This window comes from Diabrotica virgifera, chromosome 3 (assembly GCF_917563875.1).
Source record: "Diabrotica virgifera virgifera chromosome 3, PGI_DIABVI_V3a".
Classification (NCBI taxonomy): Eukaryota; Metazoa; Arthropoda; class Insecta; order Coleoptera; family Chrysomelidae; genus Diabrotica; species Diabrotica virgifera.
This window is the reverse complement of record NC_065445.1, coordinates 18,229,834-18,254,205: the sequence shown is the minus strand read 5'-3', so window position 1 is coordinate 18,254,205 and position 24,372 is coordinate 18,229,834. Positions and strand designations below refer to the sequence as shown.

The 24,372-nt window shown below is 32.0% G+C and overlaps 1 protein-coding gene across 10 annotated transcripts in view; it reads left to right on the top strand.

The window, feature by feature from the left end:
- The first annotated feature begins 6,785 nt into the window (after positions 1-6,785).
- The window catches only part of LOC114328660 (spectrin beta chain), a 157,295-nt gene continuing 139,708 nt past the window's right edge, over positions 6,786-24,372 (top strand). For all 10 annotated transcript variants that reach the window (XM_028277665.2, XM_028277640.2, XM_028277647.2 and 7 more), the window contains exon 1: positions 6,786-6,953. The gene's annotated coding sequence lies outside the window, so the exon portion shown is untranslated. The remainder of the gene's footprint in view (positions 6,954-24,372) is intronic.

Below are 24,372 nucleotides of genomic sequence, written 5' to 3'. Positions count from 1 at the left end.
TATTCTTCATTCTTCCACTCAACATGTTACAATTATTACAAAAACACAATATCATTTACGACACAAGATTTATTTTGTTTTATTACTTTTAATGAAAGTTCCTAATCTATTTATAAGTTCTCAGTGCGATTAAATAAATATTTTTTTAGGCTGAACAGACGGCACCATTGCAAAGATACTTAAGGATGACATCATCCTCCATAAACACCATTTCAAGTTTATGTATTTCTCTTTCTCTAAATTGTATACACCAAATATCGCTATCCCCTTTTAATACATTAAGCAGTAACATCAGTGCTGTAGCTGGAAATTATTTGATTGGGTTTTTATAGTGTTTAAAAATTATTTCTATTAATTTCTAGAATTGTGGAGTGTACCACTTTCATCGGAATCTTTCTTTTTCCGTATCTGGGTCTCCAATATTTTGATGCCTCAGAAGCCAAACGGTGTAAGTCAATAAATGTTTGATAATAATAATGAGATAATATACAGGGTGTAACAAAAATACAGGTCATAAATTAAATCAAATATTCTGGGACCAAAAATAGTTCGAATGAACCTAACTTACCTTAGTACAAATATGCACATAAAAAAAGTTATAGACCTTTGAAGTTACAAAATGAAAATCGATTTTTTCGAATATATCGAAAACTATTAAAGATTTTTTATTGAAAATGGATATGTGGCATTCTTATAGCAGGAGCATCTTAAAGAAAAATTATAGTGAAATTTGTGCTCCCCATAAAAATTTTATGGGGGTTTTGTCCCTTAAACCCCCCAAACTTTTCTGTACGTTCCAATTAAATTATTATTGTGGTACCATTAGTTAAATTCAACATTTTTAAAACTTTTTTGGCTCCTAGTATTTTTTTGATAAGGCAGTTTTTATCGAGTTGCGGCTTCTTTTTTAATATGTTTACATAAAAATTTTATAGGGGTTGTATTCCTTTAAACCCTCCAAATGTTTGTGTACGCTCCAATTAAACTATTACTACGATACCATTAGTTAAACACAATGTTTTTAAAAGTTTTTTGCCTCTTTGTATTTTTTCGAGAAGGCACCTTTTATCGAGATATGGCTTCTTTTTTAATACGGTTCAAAATATACCTAAAAATGTAAATCATACATAAATTTTTATATTATTACCAAGTCTCCATAATCGTACTTAACCATAACAAATATTTGGTGGATTTGACAAATATTCAAAATATCTCGATAAAAACTGACTTTTCGAAAAAGTACTAACAGCCAAAAAAGTTTTAAAAACAATGTGTTTAAGTAATGGTACTACAATAATAATTTAATTGGAACGTACACAAAAGTTTGGGGGGGTTTAAAGGAACTAAACCCCCATAAAATTTTTATAGGATGTCCAAATTTCACTATAATTTTTTCTTAAGATGCTACTGTCATAAGAATGCCATATGTCCATTTTTAATAAAAAATCTTTAATAGTTTTCGATATATTGGAAAAAATCGATTTTCATTTTGTAACTTCAAAGGGTTGTAATTTTTTTTATATGCACATTTGTACTGAGGTAAGTTAGGTTCAATAAAACTATTTTTGGACCCAGAATATGTGATTAAATTTATGACCTGTATTTTCGTTACACCCTGTATAATAATTATATGTTTGTGAAAATAGTTTCAGAAAAATGAGGAGCCATTAAAAATAAATAAAACGTCTTTATTGATTATAATATAAGTATTCTATTTATAAATAAAAACAAGGACTAGATATTTGTTGTTGTTCTATTCTTTTTTCTTTTTCTTTTATGGTCTTTGGGAACTGCGCCCATTTAGCCAGCAACACTTCTTGAAATCGACGCCTCACCATACACAAACACCATTACGAATCCATCTCCGAATCCATTACAAAAACAATTAAGGGTAGGTAATGGAAAAAAACTTTTCGCACCCAAATCGTTCAGGGTGACTAACCATAACCACATACTAAGTAGGGATACTGGGTATTATTAATTTACACGACTAATAATTTTATAATCTAAAGTTTCAATTTACACGACTTAACATAATTTAGAAGAATCCTAAAGATTGACGGTTTGTTCAAAGCTAGTAAGTTCATCAGATTATATGGGGGATAAACGTTTTCTTACAATAGATATTCAACATGTATTCAACAAATTTCTTTTTGTCACATATTTGTCACATGCAAAAAATATATGATCCAAGTCACTTATTGTATTGCAATTTTCGCACAAATCCGACTGTATCATATTGATTTTATATAGATGTGCGGGATAACAGGCATGGCCAAATTTTAGTCGAGAGATAGTAACAATATCGTGTCTTGAAAAATTTAAATTTTTATGCCAATAATCTGTCGGAATTTTCGGATGTAAAAGAGTATACCTTGTCGGACAATTATTTACACAGTATTGATTCCATTGAAGTTTCCAGTTATCATGTAATCTGGTTTTACTTATGGTTATACATTCTTGAAGTCCAATATCATTCAATGTTTCCTCGCCACTGAAAATGCTGTCTTTTGCCAACTGATCTACTTTTTCATTATTTTCGAGTCCAATATGAGCTTTAATCCACGTGAATACTATATAACACTGCATAGTTGTTAGATTAGATAATAGTATCTTTATTCTTTGATGTAGGGATTTACGTTAACAGAATTTTCGTCTAGTTGACCAGAGAAACTTTTTAAAACTGATAATGAGTCGGATAATATTTTATTTGTTTTAGATTTTTATTTTCGGCGTATTGGCATGCTTTTATGATAGCTATGGTTACTGCTGAAAATATTGATGTATTGGAATTCAGTTTAAATTTTTCTTTGACATCTAGGCACAGCCCACACCATCACTTTGTTTTGAAGCATCGGTATATATTTGTAGGTGATTAGGGTATTTTGCAGTATAATCATTAAGGGTAGTTTTTCTAAGTATGTGAAGTTCAGAATATGAGGGAATTACAATTATTGATGTTTCTAAAGCCTGAAAGAAATCCAATTGAGGTGGCTTTTTAATTTTTGTTGTATTCTAATGTGTTAACATCCATGTTACATCTCGTAAGTCATTTTTAGGGAGAATTTGACACTTTTGACTGACTTTTGACTTACACCGTTTGACTTCTGAAGCGTCTATTTAGCATAATTATTGCCAATGCTGTTCGGCCTTGTTTGTAGCATATTTGACGTGATAGCCAAATATCTGCTTAGTGTCCACCATCACTTCTAAATATTTAACCTTTTCGGTCGGCATTATTCTTTCTCCCTTTAGGATGAAGGAGATGTGATCTCTGTCTCTTGGTCCTTTTAGTATCAGAGCGTTGTCAGTGCTTTTTGGTTCCAATAGAGATTTTGGATAACTCTTATATTATTTATTTTTTCTTCAACGTTAGTGTTTTGTAGGTAACCTTTTTTTTTTCATTGCGTCGTGTTTTACGGTGTCAAACGATCTTTCATAATCGAGGAATGTAATCAATATAGGTTTGTTCCAACACAACAAGAAACCGTCCGTTAATTTTATAGTAACGTGATCGTTACATGACGGTTCTTCGTCGTGTTGGAAGAAACCTATTATATCCTTTAATTAATCCATGCAGTTTCACGTGTACATTTCGATGTTGAGGATGAGAAGGAATATTTTCAGCATATGGCTCATTAAGCTGATTGTTTGAGTGCTGAGTGTTTGCATTTTGCCGCTGTTTGTGACTTAAGAATCATGAATAAAGGCAATCCATTGGAATATGGCCGGTGTTTTATATAGCATTGTACCTATTCCAAACGAAAATAAGAACTAGAATCTCCACTGCAAAGAAAATAAGAGGAGTTAAAGAGGAAATATTTAACGTAGAGACGTTAAAAAACCCTATGATAGCTAAGAAATTTGAAGAAAGCCTGAAATTTAAGATAAAGGAGTGTATACATGATATATTTTAAGATATTAACAACTATTGGAGCCAGTGTAGAACCCTATTGGAGGAGGGAGCAACTGAAGTGATTGGAAGACAAAGTCGTGAAACAAAGGTCGGCCAGGTATGATGAGGAATGAGCACAAGCAACGCAAATAAAAAATCAAGCATATACAACGCTCCAAGGACAAAGAACGTGACAAGTAGAGGAAGAGTATAGGCATATGAGAAGAGACGAAAAACGAATACTGAAAAGTAAGAAGAAGGAGCTTATAAAAAACCAACTGAAAGAATTAGAGAAGTATTCCGTTAATTATTATTAACTATTAACTCCGCTATCGCGTCGTTCTGGTCAACAGCAGTCTCGTGCTGGAAATTATCATTTTCCGCACTACTTAGGAAAATAACTATTGGACGTAAATTCATCAGACATACTGTTAAGTCCACGAGTCTTTACCCGTGCGGCATTAATACTTGGCGATATAAAACACATACTTTTTATCTAACATCATTCTCTTCCACGCATGAAACTAATGACAAACCAGCTGCCGCCTGTTATTAAGTAAAAACACATGTTATTTTTATGAACGATCTAGACTCAGTGCATTGAAAAGAGATAGGTACAAAGAAAGATGTTTAGGGATGTTTTCACATAATTTAAGTACAATTTCTGACGTTTAGGTTTGTTTACTTTTGTGGCTGTCAGTTTGTTGAATTTTTTGCTGTTATATATTTTGTCGAATTTTTGCATCTTGAAGTTTTTTATAGTATACAAATAGTCGTTTTCACAACTAATTTTGTATTGGAGTTTGAAATTTTATGATAAGTTTATGTTATTTTCATAGAGGTATATATTAACATAGAGTGAGCCTACACTCCGCGCTTCCTGACGACAAGATTTCTTCGACTGGTTTGCGTTTGCGGTATCTCTTTCTAGCACATTGTATCGAGAAACTAAAATGACATTAAGTGTGAGTGTAGGCACGGAAGGGGAGGACAACTGTAGCAGCTTCACTACGCGTAAGAGTGAAACAGCACTAATCCAAATAAAAAAGATGGTGTCGTCACTTCGCTCTAAATGACACTCTGTCTATGATAATATATAAGTCTATGCTTATTTCGTATGCTGTAAATGATGACGCACGGGTAAAGACTCGGGGACTCAACTGTGTTTATTCGAGGTGTGCAAGTACTTGGAGGGGATACGAGAAACGATCGTGCGCGAATAGCGGAGAAATCTTGCAACTTTCCTAAATAAATCATATTGTCAATTGAAATTGTCAAATTGAGGTATATTTCATACTTACTGTCATTGAAGAAGAAAAATTATATATTGCTCCACAATATTGAGATGATATGCAATTATTATATATAAAGGTAAATTTAATTAAATGTATTTTGCTTGCAGTACTGCATTTTAATAACTAATTTTATTTACTACATACAATTGTTTACGTTTTAATAACATAACCTGAATCTGACTTTTTCTTCATATTATTTTTTTGGACTATTGCCTTAACAATTATCCAGTAACCAGGACTAATATAATTGGCCAATATAATTAAAAGTGCGAAAAATGTTGCTGAGCGTAGAAGCCAGGTGTCGCTTTGCCGAACTTGCACGGTCCCAATAGGGCTTTTCATTCACAGTCATTTGTTTCGAGCTTCTGTCATGTGTCACATAATGTTATTGGCATAATACTAATGATACAAACCAAAGATGTATGACGTAGATATATTAATATTATGTGACACATGACAGAAGGAAAACGGATTATGACGTAAACGCTATAATTTTGAGGTTTACCATCTTTGATGTGAACCATCACATCAAAATAAACAGGCTGCGGTGGCTAGACCACTTAGAAAGAATGAACGAGATAGAGCTGTCGAGACACACTTATAATCAAAGATTTGATGGAATGAGGAGAAAAGGCTGGTCCAGAGCACGATTTAAGGACCAAGTGGAAGACGACTTACAAGTGTTAAGAATACAAAAATGGAAATCCAAGACGAAGAATGATAGGAAGGAATGGAAACTGATCCTAGAACAAATAAGCTCACTATGGTTTGTAGAGTCAATGATGATGATGCAAATAGTAGTTAGTAGATTCGGTCTATACGCTATGAGCTTCGCTGGTGTCGCTCCTAGCGGTTACTAATTCAACTTTTACTGGTAATTTTTAAATTTATTATTTAATTGTTATCGCTTAAAATTTACAACGCAAAAAAGTAATTAAATTGTAATCGATTTTTTTAAGATTTTTCCAATCATTTTGACGTTCTATTGATAAAATATCAATTTCTTACTTCGGATACTTTGACAATAATCGTGTAGATGGCGCTAAGATTATAATAGATTATTTATAATTAGATATTACGGAACATTAAAAAAACTTAAATTCAGTATTTAAAACGTAAGTATATTTAAGGTAAAAATATATACCACAGCTTTGACCAACTAATATTGTTTATAATTAATGTTTTTAATTTTAATTTTAAATTAATCACTTTGACATTTATGTCAAATTTCCGGTAAACGTTTACAAACTTGTCACTACTGGCGTTCGCGAATTTGTAAATATCCCCTCTACGTACGAGCTCACAGCGTATAGGGCTTTTCATTCACAGTCAGTTGTTTCGAGCTTCTGTCATATGTCGTATAATCCGTGTATATTTATTATATTACAAAGATTATAAAAGATATGACAGAAGCTCGAAACAAATGACAATCGATGAAAAGCCCTATTATCTTTGCATGCAGTGGGCATGTACATACGTAGTCTCTTTGATCTACTGGTATAAATTACGATACCCCCTATTGAAATTTAAAATTAGCACCGCTACTGTCAAAACTTAGACGGTTCCCGCATCCTTTTCTAAACGAAGACACTCTACATTTTCAATTGTTTATGCGCACGCGTACTGAGTACTAGATGTTAGCTGTCATGAAGGGCGTTTGCGTTTGTGAATTAATGGACAAGTGATTTAAAGTATTTACGGTAAATATCGGTTTTATTAATAAAAGAGTGGTTGTGTTCAAATATTATTGCTTCACCGAATAGGTAAGTCTTCCAAACATTTTTAATCCGTGCTTATTTCACCGATAAAGTCCACTTGTGACCTGAATATGGCCGACTCTAGGTGTAACCACTACAAATTTGGGTAATTGTTCCTCTTCTGTTATCTCACGGATTGTAATAGATCTATTTTATTAATAAGGGGTATTCAGTTATAAGTATATTTGAAAAAGAAGGGTCAGTAAGGGAATTTAATATAAATAAACAGGTTCAGAGGGTCATCAGGTGCAACAAATGACAGTTTTTGATGCCCAGTGTCAGTGAACTCTAATATAGGGCATTATTTTTAGTTAAAACAATATTATGAGGTGCTATTAGTATCTGTCATAATCTATTGTTTTTTCAGAAAAGCCGACTTGATGTTTTACACTTGTTTTCAAAATTTGCCCATTTTTAAATGCCTGAATTCCATTATTGATTAGTTGTCACAGGAACAAAAATAGATTTTGCGATAAACTTTGATTTTTAAACGATATTAACTTCAATTTAATTAAAAGTTCCTGTATCAACTTCATAATTATTTAACATAGTATATTCCACATGTAATATTCAAGATAAAAGAGGTTATCAATATAAATTTATTGTATAATACTGAAGAGAGGTCAAAAAGTGTGAGATAATAGGCATGTAATTGTTTAACAATAATTTAATGTTGTCCAGGTTTATTTATTAATAACCATGATGTCTATGTGACTCATCATTTTATTGTTGATGACCTTGAATTCTTAATTTTCAACAAATTATACTTATAGAAGAGTAGGTATTATGCAATTATGTTAATTCAGACCTTTTTGTAGTTGAAACTGAAAGTTATAAATAAATCTGCTGTTATGAGTTATGAAATTGTATATTTATTAATATCTTTATAGTAAACTGACCAAAGGATATGTGAGAGTTAGCATGTAAATAATAACAATAATTAAATGTTTGTTCACTTCCACAAGTCATTAAATGATAATTATATCTGTAATGATTGTCATTAACCTGCTGTGGATTTACATACATTTGTTACAGAATTACGGTACAAGATAGTGTATGATTTTAGAAAAAGTTAAAAGGTCCAAATTATTTATTTATTTATTTATTTATTCACGGGCAAGCCCTATTCAGATATAAATGTTACAGTGTTCTAAATTATCATAATATAACAAAGTGGTTTGAGAAAAAATAATTCTATGAGTAGTACAGTTACAAAAAAGAAAAAAGAATAAGATAACATATTATAGGTCAGTACAATTACAAACAAAAGATAACACATATAAATCAATTCAGAAATGTTCCAAGGTATAATGGTTTTGAGTTATCTAATACATACAGGTCATGTAACACTAATCACAATACAAAAGCTCTGGCCGAAAGTATTAAAAAGTTAAAAAGTTAGGGAAGAAATATGCTTTTTAAAGCGGGAAACTGATATATTAACAATTTCGAGGTTATTTAATGAGTTAGCTAATCGAAGAGTTCTAAGAATAAATGTGTTGTAAGAATAATTGAATCAATGAAAAGAAACATAAAAGGTTTGGACCTGCCTAGTTGAACGACTGGGGACAAAATATTTTGGAGAGAAGCTCGGGGCAGTTACACAGCCCGTTGATATTTTTAAATAAAATTATTAAGTCTCTTTGTTTTCTGTGTACCTCAAGAGGAGGTAAGTTCAGTATGCGCTCTAATGCAGAATAGTCGTAGTATACATGCATCTTAGTGGCAGTATGTACATAACAAGAAGAACACAGGAAAGACGAACATTATTTGAAGTCGCAAGACGGAAAGCAGACAAGACATGTAGGAATAAAAAGAGAGCCTATGAAAATGGACAAATAGAAAAAATGGAAGAACATTTCAAAAACAACGAAATTAGAGGGGCTTACGAATACCTAAAAAAGATAAAAAGTGGGTATAAACCTCAAACAAGTCTATGTAAAGATGAAAGTGGGCAAATAATCAGTGACCAACAGAAAGTCACAGAAACCTGGAAGCATTATTTTCAGACACTACTTGGAACTCAAGTAGACATGGAAGATGAAATGGATATGATCTACGTAGAAGAGAATGGAGTAGAAGCTCCAACCATAGAGGAAGTTTTCGAAGCCATTAAGGCCCAGAAAAACAATAAAGCTCCGGGAGTTGATGAAATACCAGCAGAACTATATAAGGTAGGTGGCGACCACCTAGCAAGTCACATCCACGCGCTCATCAGAGACGTATGGCAAGAAGAGAAAATACCCGACGACTGGAAGAAAAGTATAGTATGCCCGATCTATAAAAAACGAGACAAACTCCAGTGCAAAAACTACCGTGGAATCTCTCTACTATATACAGCATATAAAGTCCTCACGTATATTATAAACCAGCGGCTCCAACCACTAGCAGAAAATATTATTGGAGAGTATCAGACGGGCTTCCGACGGGGAAGATCGACCCTGGATCAAATATTCACAGTAAAACAGATCTTGAGCAAAGCATGGGAACACGATATTGATGTTCACAACGTGTTTGTAGACTTCAAACAGGCATACGACTCAGTCAAAAGGAACAAACTATACTATATATTGGCTGAATTGGCAATACCACACAAGTTAATAAGACTCATTAAAGCCACAATGGATGAAACTCAGGCATGTGTAGGAATACAAAACCACCGGACAGACTTTTTTAACATTTCGCAAGGGACTAAAACAGGGAGATGGGCTGGCCCCAACATTGTTTAACCTGGCACTGGAGTATGCGGTTAGGCAAATGCAAACTGGACGAGGAAATCTACTGACCAACCGAACGGTTCAACTGGCCGCTTATGCTGATGATATTAATATTATGAGTAGAACATCAACAGGAGCACAGGAAACATATGCAGAGTTAAAAACACAAACAAAAATGCTAGGTCTGGAAATTAACACAGAAAAAACAAAAATAATGACTCAGACGAGAAGAAATATAGTCCCAGAAAACATTATACATGAAGATGACATTGAAACGGTTGAAAAGTTTACATACCTGGGAGTAGAAATATATGCCGACGGATCAGAAGATGGAGAAATAAGGAAGAGAATAACGCAGGCAAAAAGAGCTTATTTTGCCCTCTCCCATATATTTCGGTCAAAAAGTGTCCACCGAAATACAAAGATGAGAATCTATAAAACCTTAATTCGACCAATAACATGCTATGGCAGTGAAGTCTGGGTGCTGAAAGAAACATCCAAAAACAAACTCGACACATTCGAAAGGAAAGTACTTAGGAGAATACTAGGACCTGTGAGGGAAAACGGAATCTTCAGAAGTCGATACAACAACGAGCTTTATCAACTTTATAAGGAAACGCCCCTGTCAGACTTCATTAGATTACAAAGATTGCAATGGGCCGGACATGTGATAAGAATGGGAGAGGATAGGCTACCAAAACGAGCACTGAATGCTAGAATGCAAGGAAAGAGACCGGTTGGGAAGCCACGAAAGCGCTGGGAAGACACAGTAAACAGCGACGCACAAGCCCTTTTAGGAGTCCGTGTATGGAGAAGAGCAGCCACAGACAGGCAAGGGTGGAGGCAAAAAATAAAGGAGGCCAAGGCTCAATTTGGGCTGTAGTGCCGTAGAAGAAGAAGAAGTGGCAGTATATCTCAGAAAATTGTGTTGGACAGCCTTAAGTTTCAATTTATGAGTAAAGTAATAGGGGGACCAAATTGTGGAACATTAATCAAAATGAGATCTTACCAGGGAGAAATAAAGGGATTTAATAGCTGAAATGTTAGTAAAGTCTCTGGTGGTTCTCTTTATAAAGCCAATCATCTTCATAGACTTCTGTATTGTACTGGAAATGTGTGATTTATAGCTAAGGGCAGAGTCAAGGATCACACCTAGATCCTTAGTTTCAGAGGCAGAATGTAAGGTCAGATTATTTATATTATATTCGAAAATGATTTGACGATGAGTTTGATGAAAACGAAGAATATGGCATTTGGATGCATTCAAACACATACCATTTTGCATACACCAGTTAGATAGGTGATCAATATCACCTTGTAGACTAAGGGCCGGTTGTTCAAACGCTTATAAACAATGACCACTATCAAATATTTAATTACTGTCACCAACTGTCAATGTCAACTTTGATATGTTGCTGAAAACATAATTGATTATAATTATGAGATTAGCTAATCAATTAACATAACAATTATTAACATAATTGATTAACTAATTTCATAATTGTAATCCATAATTATGTTTTCAGCAACCCAAACAAAGTTAACATTGACAGTTGGTGACAGTAATTAAATATTTGATAATAATCATTTTTGATTAGCGTTCGAACAACCGGCCCTTAGTGAATCAGCCTCACATGTGATTATTTTAAAACATTTTAAATCATCAGCGAATAACAAAGTTTCACTTACTTGGAAACAGGGTATTAGATCATTGATAAATATATTAAACAACAGAGGTCCCAAGTGTGATCCTTGTGGTACACCTGAGGTAACAGAGATTGTATGAGAATAGTAATGATTAACCCTGACAATTTGCGATCTTTGCATAAGATAGCTCTTGAGCCACTTCAATATAAGGCCATCAACTCCGTATAAATAAAGTTTATGAATCAAGAGCTCATGATTAACTTTGTCGAAAGCTTTGGATAAGTCAGTGGACAAAGAGTCAACTTGTAAACCCCTCTCAAGAGCATCTGTCAAAAAATCAACATATGTTATGAGACCTAATTCTGCTGATTTTTTGGATGTAAATCCAAATTGTTGGGCCCCTATAATTGGCGAGCAGTCTTAAGTTAAATAATCGGAAATAATGCTCTCAAAAACTTTAGGAATAGCACTAAGAATAGAAATGGGACGATAGTTACCTATATCTGATTTTCGACCTGATTTATATATTGGAGTGACATAAGAGATAATTATGTGGATTTTGTGTATTACTTCACTTTTGATACTCATTTTTAACACGTTAAGACACTCTAGACAAAGTATTGAAAAAATGCCTCCCATGCCAGAGTAGCAGTTTCGTCAATACTTATCAGTCCCTAGGGACCTTCATGGCATATGGGGAACTTACTATATCGGTCCCTAGGGACCGCCATGGAGCTGAACATGTTAAAATGTTAAAGGTTTGTTAACCATCCAGTGGACAACTGAAATACAATTATATGAACACATGGGCGAGAGGAAAAAATAACAAACGAAATAAATTTTTTTTAAACTTTATAGGTACCCATTGTGTATTTTTGTAAAATACAGTAAAACCTCAATTAACTGAAATAGCTGACGGTTTCAATAAAAAGTAGATTTTTATCGCAAAACGGAAACAATTCCATGTTAATTTCTCAACATCATCAACATTTTTCTCATACAACTAAAGAACTCAATTAAATACACATTCCAACTTTGATCAAGAATACTATGTAATTTTACAAGAAGAATACAAAAAAACAATGTTATTTTTAACTACTGAAATTCTTGTTATCCAAAACGGCCTGCCCCCCAATTATTTCGGTTAACAGAGGTTTTAATGTAGTAGTGTTTGCTGATTCAGTATAATTGTAATATTCAAGATTTGTTAGAAATAAAAAAGCATTTAACAATTCTCAATATTTTTGGCATTTTGCTTTTATTATTAGTTTACAACGAAATAAGAAAAGGTACCTAACCCAAAATTCCCAAAAGTAAATATTCCATTTTAAAGGAAAGATAACATTGTAATAATTAATTAACAAACAACAATGTTTAAAAAAAACTCCATACAGAAAATATTAGTAATCAAATTCGGTCAGGACATTCCTTGCAGCATGCTGCATGCTGTTAATTTTATGTACCATAGAGCCAGGAATTCAGAATCGGTTTTTCTGTAATATTTGCAATAATCTCTTTTGTTCTGAGCAGGTGTTCGGAGCAGGTCATCTTCTAAAAGAATTCTAGTTCATTTAGTAGCTGTTCATGTGCTCGTAACCAAACTCACTCCAGGAATCTCATGTGATTTACTTTGTTGCATATGAGTCTGTGTGTGAAACTAAATGCTAAATGTATGATGTAAACACACTGTATTAAATTTAGGGGAATTACAGAGGTAACTTTATATCAAGCCAATATAGATGAGCATAAAGTTATTAAAAAAATACATGTTTGGTCAGGTGAGGCCTGTGAGGACCATTAGCGGTTCTTTTAAGTAGTTCTATGTTCTATATATCTTTTTTTTTCAAAATTTTTAAAGGAATTCAATTTTTAATGGTAGAAAAGGTATATAGGGTTTCTGTTTTATCAATAAAAAATTACCAAGTACTTTCAAAGGTATTTTTATACTGTCTATTCTGTAAAAGAATGCTGATATGGTAACCAACAGAAGTTTCACTTTTCTATGCTTAGAAAGAGTACATATACAATGTCAGGTTACCATATTAGTAAGCTCTCCGATCAAGATGTTCTCCTCTAAATTCACAATCAAGATGCAGTAGAAATAAACAAACCAAGACATGTTAAATGTTACTAGGAGCACTCCCAAATCATAATTTACAATGTATGTGCATTGTTAATCCCAAATTATGATTTACAAAGTTTATACATTGTAAATTATGATTCAGGAGTGCTCCTTGTAACATTGAACATGTCCTGGTTTGTTTATTTCTACTGGATCTTGATTGTGAATTTAGTTTAGGCTTCTCAGCATACAGTCCCTGCTCAATTTATTAGACTCACCCTAGAAATATCATTTTTTTAATTTGAAGCCCCTTAAAAGTATGTTCAAAGTCATACAGAACTGCTGAATGTTAAATAAAAATTACTTAATAATCGTGCTACATAATTAAGTTAAAAATTATGAAACTTTTGATTGAATTGTGAAAAATTGACAGATGGCAACGGAATGGGGTAAAACTGTGCAGTGACTCAACTTTTTTCAACTTTAGTTTTTTAGTTAAATTAGTGATTGGTGATCAATTTTTTGTAAAATTTACAGTGGTGAGTGTTAATATTGCTCTATTTTAATGTTAGTTTTTAATTTGTTTAATTTAATAGAAATATGTTAATTTCTAAAAGATGAATATTTTCGATTAAAATTTTTTCATGTGGGTGATTGTAAAGATTTTTCTTTTGAGCAAATCTCTTCTGTTACTGTTCTATTAGAAAATATCCCATGTTGTCCAAGAGAAATAGCAAAAAATGTGATGGATCTTACTCGTCAGTTCAAAGGTTGGGTCAAAAACCTAAAGAAAAACAACCTGTTACATCAATTTGAAATGGTCGATGTACCAGAAAGATTTCAGTCACCTCCAGAGGGCAACGAATTTTAAAGAATTCAGTTGTAAGATGCAGAAGAGTCATCCATAGCGATATAAGGAATAAATTGGAAGAAGCTGAGTGTTCAGTATCGGAGTCCACTATACATCGAAAGTGGTACAGTATCGGATTAAAATGGCATAGGCTAGTTAAGGAACCAAAACCATCACCACAGATGTTCAAGAAACGCTTAGTTTCGGCCAGTTTGCGTAAATATTATATGACTAGAGAGTTTTTAAGCAAATTGGCAAAACTAAGTGTTTTTTGAGCATTTATGGTGATAGTCGACTGTTTAGTTGGTTCCTTAACTGCCCTCTGATGTTTGAATCCCATACTGTACATATTTTGGCGTACAGTGGACTCCGATACTGAACACTTAGCTTCTTCCAATTTATTCTTTATATCGCTATGGGGACTCTTCTGTATTTTACAACTGAATTCTTTAAAATTCGTTGCCCTCTGGAGGTGACTGAAATCTTTCTTCCATACCAACCCCTCCAAATCGATGTAACAGGATGTTTCTCTTTAGGTTTTTGACTCGACCTTCTAACTAATGATTAAGATACACCACATTATTTGCTATTTCTCTTTAACAACATGTGATATTGTCTAATAGAGCAGTTACAGAAGAGATTTGCTCAACAGAAAGATCTTTACAATCACCCATATGAAAAAATTCGAATCCAAGATATTGATCTTTTAGAAATTAACATATTTCTATTAATATCTTAAAATAAATCAAACAAATTAAAAACTAACATTAAAATAGAGCAATATTAACACTCACCACTGCAAATGTTACGAAAATTGATCACCAATCACTAATTTAGCTAAAAAACCAAAGTTGAAAAAAGTCGAGTAATTGCACACTTTTACCCCATTCTAATGCCATCTGTCAATTTTTCATAATTCAATCAAAAGTTTCACTATTTTAACTTAATTATGTAGCACGATTATTAAGTAATTGTTATTTAACCCATTCACCAGTTCTGTATGACTTTGAACATAATTTTAAGGTGTTTCAAATTAAAAAAACTGATATTTCTGGGGTGAGTCTAATAAATTGAGCAGAGACTGTATATTTGACTTTCTTTACCTATACACCATACACCACTAACTGCTATAGGGAATATTTCTTCATTCTTATGTTTTTTTTTGTCTTTCATAATAGAATTCAGTTCTATTAAAGTTAAGTTATAGTCGATTTACCCATCTTTGGGATATTTTAACTCTCCGTCACTATTAACAGGGAACTTTTTCATTGAAAAAAAGAAGAATAATCATGAACAAAGGAAGTGTATATTCATTAATTTTCATTAGAAACTTTCCATTTCTGAATCATCATCAATCAGCCAATCGCATCCACTGCTGTACATAGGCCTCCCTCAGTTCTTTCCAGTGTTCTCTACACTGGGCCACTTGTAAGCAGTTTCCCTCTATACTTTTTATATTGTCTGTCCATCTAGTTGGTGGTCATCCTTGATATCTTTTATAGTTTCTGGGCATTTGTCTTGTCCACCGTCTATCCTGAGTTATAGCTAAATGCCCTGCTAAGTTCCACTTAAGCATTGTGATTCTGAATACTAACCTGTACTTAAATGACTATAAAATTTATAAAATAACCATTTAAACCTTTTTCTTTTCAATTGATAAAGGTTTATTTTTCAATAAACTACATGTGATTGATTTTTACTTCTAAGTTACAATTAATATTTGCTATGAGCATTCTTCTTCTTGATTTGTCTATCAGTGACGAATGTTGGCGATCATTGTGGCAATATTTCTCTTATCTGCAACAGCATGGAAAAGCTACATACATGTTGTTTTGAACTAGGTTCAGAGGTTCTTTAACCAGATGTTCTTCTTCCTGGATTTGCTTTACAAATATTTTTTCCTTGTAGGAGGACATATCTGGATTCATATCGCATAATGTTTCCAAAGTATTGTAACTTTCGAGCTTTCATGGTTTCCAGTACCTTTTGCTTCTTCTTTGGAGGCTCTCTTTATTTGTGAGTAGGTCAGTCCAAGGGATCTTAAGTATTCAATCTTAGAAAATTGAATACTGATGCCAGAAGACAGAACTGAACATATCTTCATTCAAAGTACACAATTAAACACCATAAAAAAGAACAGATAAGATGTAGCTATGAGCATGTGTTTGTATAATTATAATAATCTGTTGAGATTGGTTCTAGAATTTCTAGCTACTACCATTTGTTGTCAAAAATATTTACTAAATTTACTAGATAATCAGGACTAGGTTCGGTGAAAAGAATATGTAAAAGGGTCAGTCTTGATGTAATAATTAAGTAGAAATGTTCAGAATTTTCAGATTTTTATGGATAATTTTGAAGAGTATATGACTCAAATTTATTAGCCCATAGATTATCACATATTTTGTTTTTACATAATATATTTTGCTTTATATGCAATATTCATTTATCTATTACCACATTCAGAAACTTAAGAATTGTTTATTTCTTTTTCTTCTTCATCCCCAATACCTCCTTTAAAACCTTTTAAATAAGTAAATAAATAAATTTTTTCTTTATACTATAAAGACATTATATAACTACATTTTCATGATGTTTCAATTCTACCACTTCCACTATTTTCCATGATTTGCATACATCTTTATCAATTATTAGTTATCACACAATGTCTAAATACATATTTGAAGTACGTACTATTTGCTAATATAATAGCTTTTAGATCACAATATTATCTTATCCTTATCAGTCAATAAAGATTTTAGAATTTATCATTTTAGCTGTTTTTTATGTGTATTGCAGTTTTTATGCACAGGTTGATGTTGCTTTGTCGATTTTAATTTATTTATTTTGAAAAAACCTGCTCATATAACTGTAGGAAGTTCAACAGAGAGATGTATTCCTTAGTACACTTCCTCAGTAAAAACGTCATATTTGTTTATCGTGACTATTTGTCATGATGAACTATTTGTTGCATTAGAGTTTGCTATGTAAAACATTATATTTCAAAGAATTACATTCCTGAAACTGCAGTGTTTTTTAAAATTTCCCAATGCTTCTTCGTCCTATTGGCGGGTTGTCTCCAGACCTTGTTTTTCTTTTTTGTATCCATCCTCACTGAAAACATGGTGAAAAAGCACAATCAACAACAAACATAAAAATAAACATAGACATATAATACCTAGAATGCGCAACGCAATCTAAAAATGTGTTACCAGTGTGACAGAGATAAATGTATTTATAGTAGGCATCTCTCTCTAATCGACGGGGTTGTTTTTCCAATGATGTTGGGTTATCAACCATGTAACTTTCCAACTGCCTCCGATTTGATAAAACCCCCGATTAGAAAGATATACATACCCCAAATACAAACATTTTTAAACAAAATAAGTTATCAATCGAAGTAGCACAAAAAACGACAATAAATATCGTTTCCATACCACCACATTGACAACAGGTGGAATACTTTCTTTGGTTACACTTGAGATTTTCAAAATCTATAAATCAAACAGGATGCCGAGGAAATTAAGATGAGAGAATTTTAAATAAATCACAACTTATCTGCTCAGCGTGGTAAACGTTCCATCAAGAAAGATTGCTTAATACTCCTACAAAAGAGTAAATGAATAAAAAATGTATAAACATTTTCAATTTCTTTGCAACACGAAAATGCAGCAGTTGCATAATACTCTGGTTAAATCGGAGAGTGCAGGAAGAGTCTATACCGGTTTCGGAGGTCTTTTCTCCCTCATCAGTAGTCCCATGTACTCTTCTCTCCGATTTCTCCACGTATCATACTTTGGGCCTTTCCGAATTTCAAACAAAGAAATGTCACGGATGAACTAGAGCCATCTACCGAAAAACAAAGTAAGTTATCAATCGAAGTAGCACATAAAACCAGAATAAATATCGTTTCCATACCACCAAATTGACAACAGGTGGACATTTTTCTCTGTCACTTTGGTCACACATTTTTAGATTGCAGCGCCCAGTTTAGGTAATATATATCTATGAAAAAAAAACATATAACTAATAAGAACCAAGAAGGCAATTTTGCATTGTTTATTAACATTAAGAGCTTAAAATTGAAAAGATTATAAATGAAGATCTAAATTTTATGATCAATTTTATAAATGGCATATTCCGAGAAGCAGTAAATATGTGTGGTATAACCCGTTAAAGTGATGGTACCTACTCTTAAAATACTGCCTGTCTGAGTTCCGTTTTTTAGAATTTCAACATTGCAGCGCGCAGAAAAAATTGCAATATCACGGTTTTTAAGCCACGCAGAAGCTAGATTTTTATTAAATTGCGGTAGCTCGAAATAATAAGAATTGTGCTATTTTCACCTCCCGGAAAATCACGGAAAAATCAACTAGTTTTTTCAATACAATTTTTCTATAAAGAAGTTGAAATATGTAGATGATTCTTTCACAGATAGACGGGGGTATATACAGGGTGTAACAAAAATACAGGTCATAAATTTAGTCACCTATTCTGGGACCAAAAATAGTTCGATTGAACCTAACTTACCTTAGTACAAATGTGCACATAAAAAAAGTTACAGCCCTTTGCAGTTACAAAATGAAAATCGATTTTTTCCAATATATCGAAAACTATTCGAGATCTTTTATTGAAAATAGACATGTGGCATTCTTATGGTAGTAGTATCTTAAGAAAAAATTATAGTGAAATTTGGACACCTCATAAAAATTTTATGGGGGTTTTGTTCCTTTAACCCCCCCAAACTTTTGTGTACGTTCCAATTTAATTATTATTGTAGTACCATTAGTTAAACACAATATTTTAAAAACTTTTTTGCCTCTTAGTACTTTATCGAAAAGTCAGTATTTATCGAGATATTTTGAATATTTTTCAAATCCACCACATATTTGTATATGGCAAAGTACGATTATGGAGACTTGGTAATAATAGTCCATTCTTTCACGGTTTTTGCTCTAAATTTTAAAGAACTGCTTGGATTGACCATTGATAATGAAATTTGGCATACGTATAGCTTACATGTCAAAGAAAAAAAGTTATATTGTGCCGATGTGTGCTTTTGCCCTGGGGGTGACTTTCACCCCCTCTTGGGGGTTAAAAAATATATGTCCAAAATAAGTCCGGAAATGGGTAAACTGACTAATTTTAAGTAACTTTTGTTCTATAGAGCTTTTTCGCCAAGTCAACACTTTTCGAGTTATTTGCGAGTGAATATGTTAATTTTTCAACAAAATAACCACATTTTTAGACGGTTTTTTGCAAATACCTCAAAATTAAGCATTTTGTCGCAAAAAACTTTCTTAGCAAAAATATAGCCTATAAAAATTTTTAAAAAATGGTGTACGCGTTAGGTCTCTGGATCTCGTAGAACCAGAGTTATAGCCAATGAAAAATAGATTCATATTCACCAAATTTCAAATAGAATATTTCGACGTGAAATATCCAAAAAATTAAGCACTTTTTGGGGGAAACCCATTATAACTTTCGTAAATTGTTTAAAAAAAGCTTTATTCCTGTTTTTACAAAAAGTTTCTAGCATTAAATTTAGGCAAGTTACGCTCAAAATAAAGTTGGCCCCTTTTGTTTTTGCAAAAAAAAATCGGGAAGACCACCCCCTAATTAGTAACTTAAATGAAATTAATCGTTGCCGCTCCACAAATTATTTTACTTATGTTGTGTTTATATGATCTGTAAGTTTCATCGATTCAAAGTGCATATTTTTGAAAAAATTTGGTTTCAAAATAAATTTTTCAAAATTTAAATTTTGAAAAATATGCTTTTTTTTTCAAAATAACTTAAAAATTGTTAAAAATAACAAAAATCTCAAAAAATAAATAAAGTCAGATTTGCTTTTCTGAATATCATGTATTTTTTTTGTTTTTCTGTTAGACAAAAATTGATTAAGATTTGGTGTTTTTAAATTTGCGTACATTCGTGATCAGTGACTCGTTCAACCCCTTTTAACTACAGCCCTTTCAAAAATAAGGACTTTCAACCAATGAAACTTACAGATCATATAAACAATATATACACGAGTCAAGAAACTTGTGAAGTCGTAACGATTAAGTTCATTTAAGATACTAATTAGGGGGTGATTTTCTCGATTTTTTTACCAAAACCAAAACGGACTAACATTATTTTGAGCGTAACTTGTTTAATTTTGATCCTAGAAATTTTTTTTATAAAACAAAAATGAAGCTTTTTTTAAACACTTTAAATAAGTTGTAATGAGTTTTCCCCGAAATGTGCTTCATTTTTGGTTATTTCACGTTAAAGTATTCCATTTGGAATTTGACGAATATGAACCTATTTTTCATTAGCTATAACTCTGCTTCTACTAGGTCTAGAGACATATATACACCATTTTTTAAAATTTTTTAAGGCTATATTTTTACTAAGAATGTTTTTTTGGAAAAATTCTTACTATTTGAGTTATTTGCGAAAAACCGTCTAAAAGCGTGGTTATTTTGTTAAAAAAATGAACATATTCACTGCCAAATAACTCGAAAAGTATTGACTTAGTGAAAAAACTCTATAGAACAAAAGTTACTTAAAATTAGCCAGTTTATCCATTTCCTGACTTGTTTTGGACGAATATTTTCCCACCCGCAAAAGGGGGTGAAAACCACCCCCAGGGCAAAAGCACATATCGGCACAATATCACTTTTTTTCTTTGACTTGTTAGCTATGTGTATGCCAAATTTCATGTCAATCCAAACGGTTCTTTAAAATTTAGAAGTTTTGCAATATTTTACCGTTAAGGTGAAACAGTAGCGATTAATAGGTAGCGAAAACGCGTTCCAAGATTGCGGCTGTAATTTTAAATATTTTTTCGAGATATTTGGCACACGTATTCGTAATATAATAAAGAATGGCGGTACAGAGCCCAATTTGAAAAATATATTAATATGTGGAAATTACTCTGTAATTAAATACAATATTAAAAAAACGAGCCTGTACCGCCATTAAGAAGAACAAAAAAATACACTTTCTTCAAATAAACTTTTTTATCCGATGCCTAGATTTTGTGTCATTTTGGAACTACTAATGAAATAAAAAAATTTAGTAGTTCCAAAATGACACAAAATCTAGGCATCGGATAAAAAAGTTTATTTGAAGAAAGTGTATTTTTTTGTTCTTCTTAATGGCGGTACAGGCTCATTTTTTTAATAATGTATTTAATTACAGAGTAATTTCCACATATTAATATATTTTTCAAATTGGGCTCTGTACCGCCATTCTTTATTATATTACGAATACGTGTGCCAAATATCTCGAAAAAATATTCAAAATTACAGCCGCAATCTTGGAACGCGTTTTTGCTGCCTGTTGATCGCTACTGTTTCCTCTTAAAGAACGGACTATAATATGAAAATTTATTTATGATTTACATTTTTAGGTATATTTTGAACCATATTAAAAAAGAAGTAATATCTCGATAAAAAGTGCCTTCTCGAAAAAATACAAAGAGGCAAAAAAGTTTTAAAAACACTGTATTTAACTAATGGTACAACAGTAAAAGTTTAATTGGAAAATACACAAACATTTGGGGGGTTTAAAGGAACAAAACCCCCATAAAATTTGTATGTAAACATATTAAAAAAGAAGCCGCAACTCGATAAAAACTGCCTTATCGAAAAAATACTAAGAGGCAAAAAAGTTTTAGAAATATTGAATTTAACTAATGGTACCACAATAATAATTTAATTGGAACGTACACAAAAGTTTGGGGGGGGGGGGGTTAAGAGAACAAAACCCCCATAAATTTTTATGGGGTGCACAAATTTCACTATAATTCTGTTTTAAGATGTTCCTGGCATAAGAATTATACGTGTCCATTTTCAATAAAAAATCTCTAATAGTTTTCGATATATTCGAAAAAATCGATTTTCATTTTGTAACTTCAAAGGGCTGTAACTTTCTTTATGTGCATATTTGTACTAAGGTAAATTAGGTTCATTCGAACTATTTTTGGTCTCAGAATATGCGATTAAATTTATGACCTGTATTTTCGTTACACCCTGTACATCAGATATTTGATACAGATATTTTACTTATAATAATTATTGCAGAAAATAAACTAGATACAGAAAATACTGGAACAGAAGATATTTTACTTATAATTACAGAAAATAAAATAATTCATATAAAAAAATTATAAAAATGTGTTTTCTTATACTGGTTTATTAAGGGGATGGGTACGTAGTTTCGGCTCCAATGCTGTTTAAATGGGATTCATTTTTTTCGAATCCTGAGAAAACTAATAAGTATTTTTGAAAAATTTAGACGTAGAATGAAAGATTACCTTCTTACCGAGGGCCGAAAGTCCCTGAAAACTTCTGTAATGTTTATTTTAATAAGTTACAGGGGTGAAAAACTAAGAGAAAATGTAGTGTGATTTAATCTCAAATATCTCAAATCTTCAAATTTAATTTCAAATATCCCATTCAAAAGAAACTTTTTATTTATTCTAAGGGACTTTCGGCCCTCGATAATAATTTAGTCTTTCATTCAGTGTTTAAATTTTTTAAAAATATTTATTAGTTTTTTCAGGATTCGAAAAAAATGGACACCATGTAAGTGGTGATATTTTCCAAATCGAACATTCTCTATCTTTGTCATAGAACGCACTGAGTTGAATAGAATATGGTGACAAGACAGTGACAATTTTAAATATTTGACATGGCATCGGGAATATTTTGAGTTGTTGATAAAATAATATTGATAGTGTATTTGATAAATAATTGATTTAAGGCGTGAACTTAATAAAAAGGTATTTATTGTTATATTATTTATGGAAGTATTTTGTTGTTAAAAATGTTCAAAATTGTAAGCGTTCCATAGTAACAATATATTATTAAAAAATCACTTTTCCTCTTTTCTCGATTGAGTATTAGTTTTTGTTGTACAGTACAGAAATTATTACAACCACTGAATACATAGTTAGTGAAAAATTAATATATTAATTAACTGAATTAATGATGCAATTATATAGGTATAACAGTTATCCAAGAACATTCAAAAGCCATCTCTTTTAAGTTAATGATGACATTGTCAAGTAGTAATGTTTACATATCCATACCAGTGAGAATTTTACTACACATAACTTGCCGTGTAAAGACAGAAAAAGTAGGGATAGCCGTAAAATATTTCCGAATTATGTACCGGATGGCCTTAAGTAATTTTGTGTTTTACACGAAATCCAAAATTTATATTTAGCAAAAGACATTTTCTGACCTTTCTGGCCATCATAATTGATTACCCTCATTGAGTGGTTTTAATCTTCTATACAGAACAAGTTTAATTAATTCCAATTTATCTACATAATTAACGTCACTGCCACTGCTACTGTGGCATGTTTACATCAGACATCATAATACCCATTACATCATTGTGTGACTATCAATGGTAAATGCTCTCACTGTTTTTGTAATCCTTTAATCAGAGTTGAAAGTTTGTCTGTTGATTTTTTTAAACCGTCTCATACAAAAAGTTAATTAACAAGAACAGAGTATGTACATATAACAGGGATTGGACTCTCAAATTTAGATGATAGGAAAAAACCACAGATCCCTTGATGTTTACATATAGGCCAGGCAATTAAGCAGTAAAAAGCCCAAAACTTATTAATTTTTTGCAGTTGGATGGATCTCTGACATTACAAAAAACACAAAATTACGCCTTGTTTGAGCATTAATATTTCCTATTCCCACCTACGCTTCAGAAACAACAAAAAGCTGTTTCGAAGCATATGCGTATACTATGGACTGCACAACTTACAAATAATTCAATACTAGCTGAACTTAAAATAACAAAATTAGCCTCACCAGTCACCAGTCTAATCAGTCTCACCACAATAGGCGAGCGGCACACACCTAATTTGAGGCTTAGAAAGCGAAAAAGCGACCATGATAGGTGAATGGCAAATTTTGGTCATTCTTTATAATATTTTCGAGGTCGTTGAATCCGAATATGACTTTTATTTTTATCTAGAATTGGTGAAACATGTTAAAAAATAAAATTTTATACAAAAATGCGAAAAATCAATTTTGATGATTTTTCATATTTACCTCACTGTATGTATTTAGATAACAACGAGCTTTGTCAAAAAAGTTTAAACAAATTAAAAGAGGAGTTGTTAATTTTTAA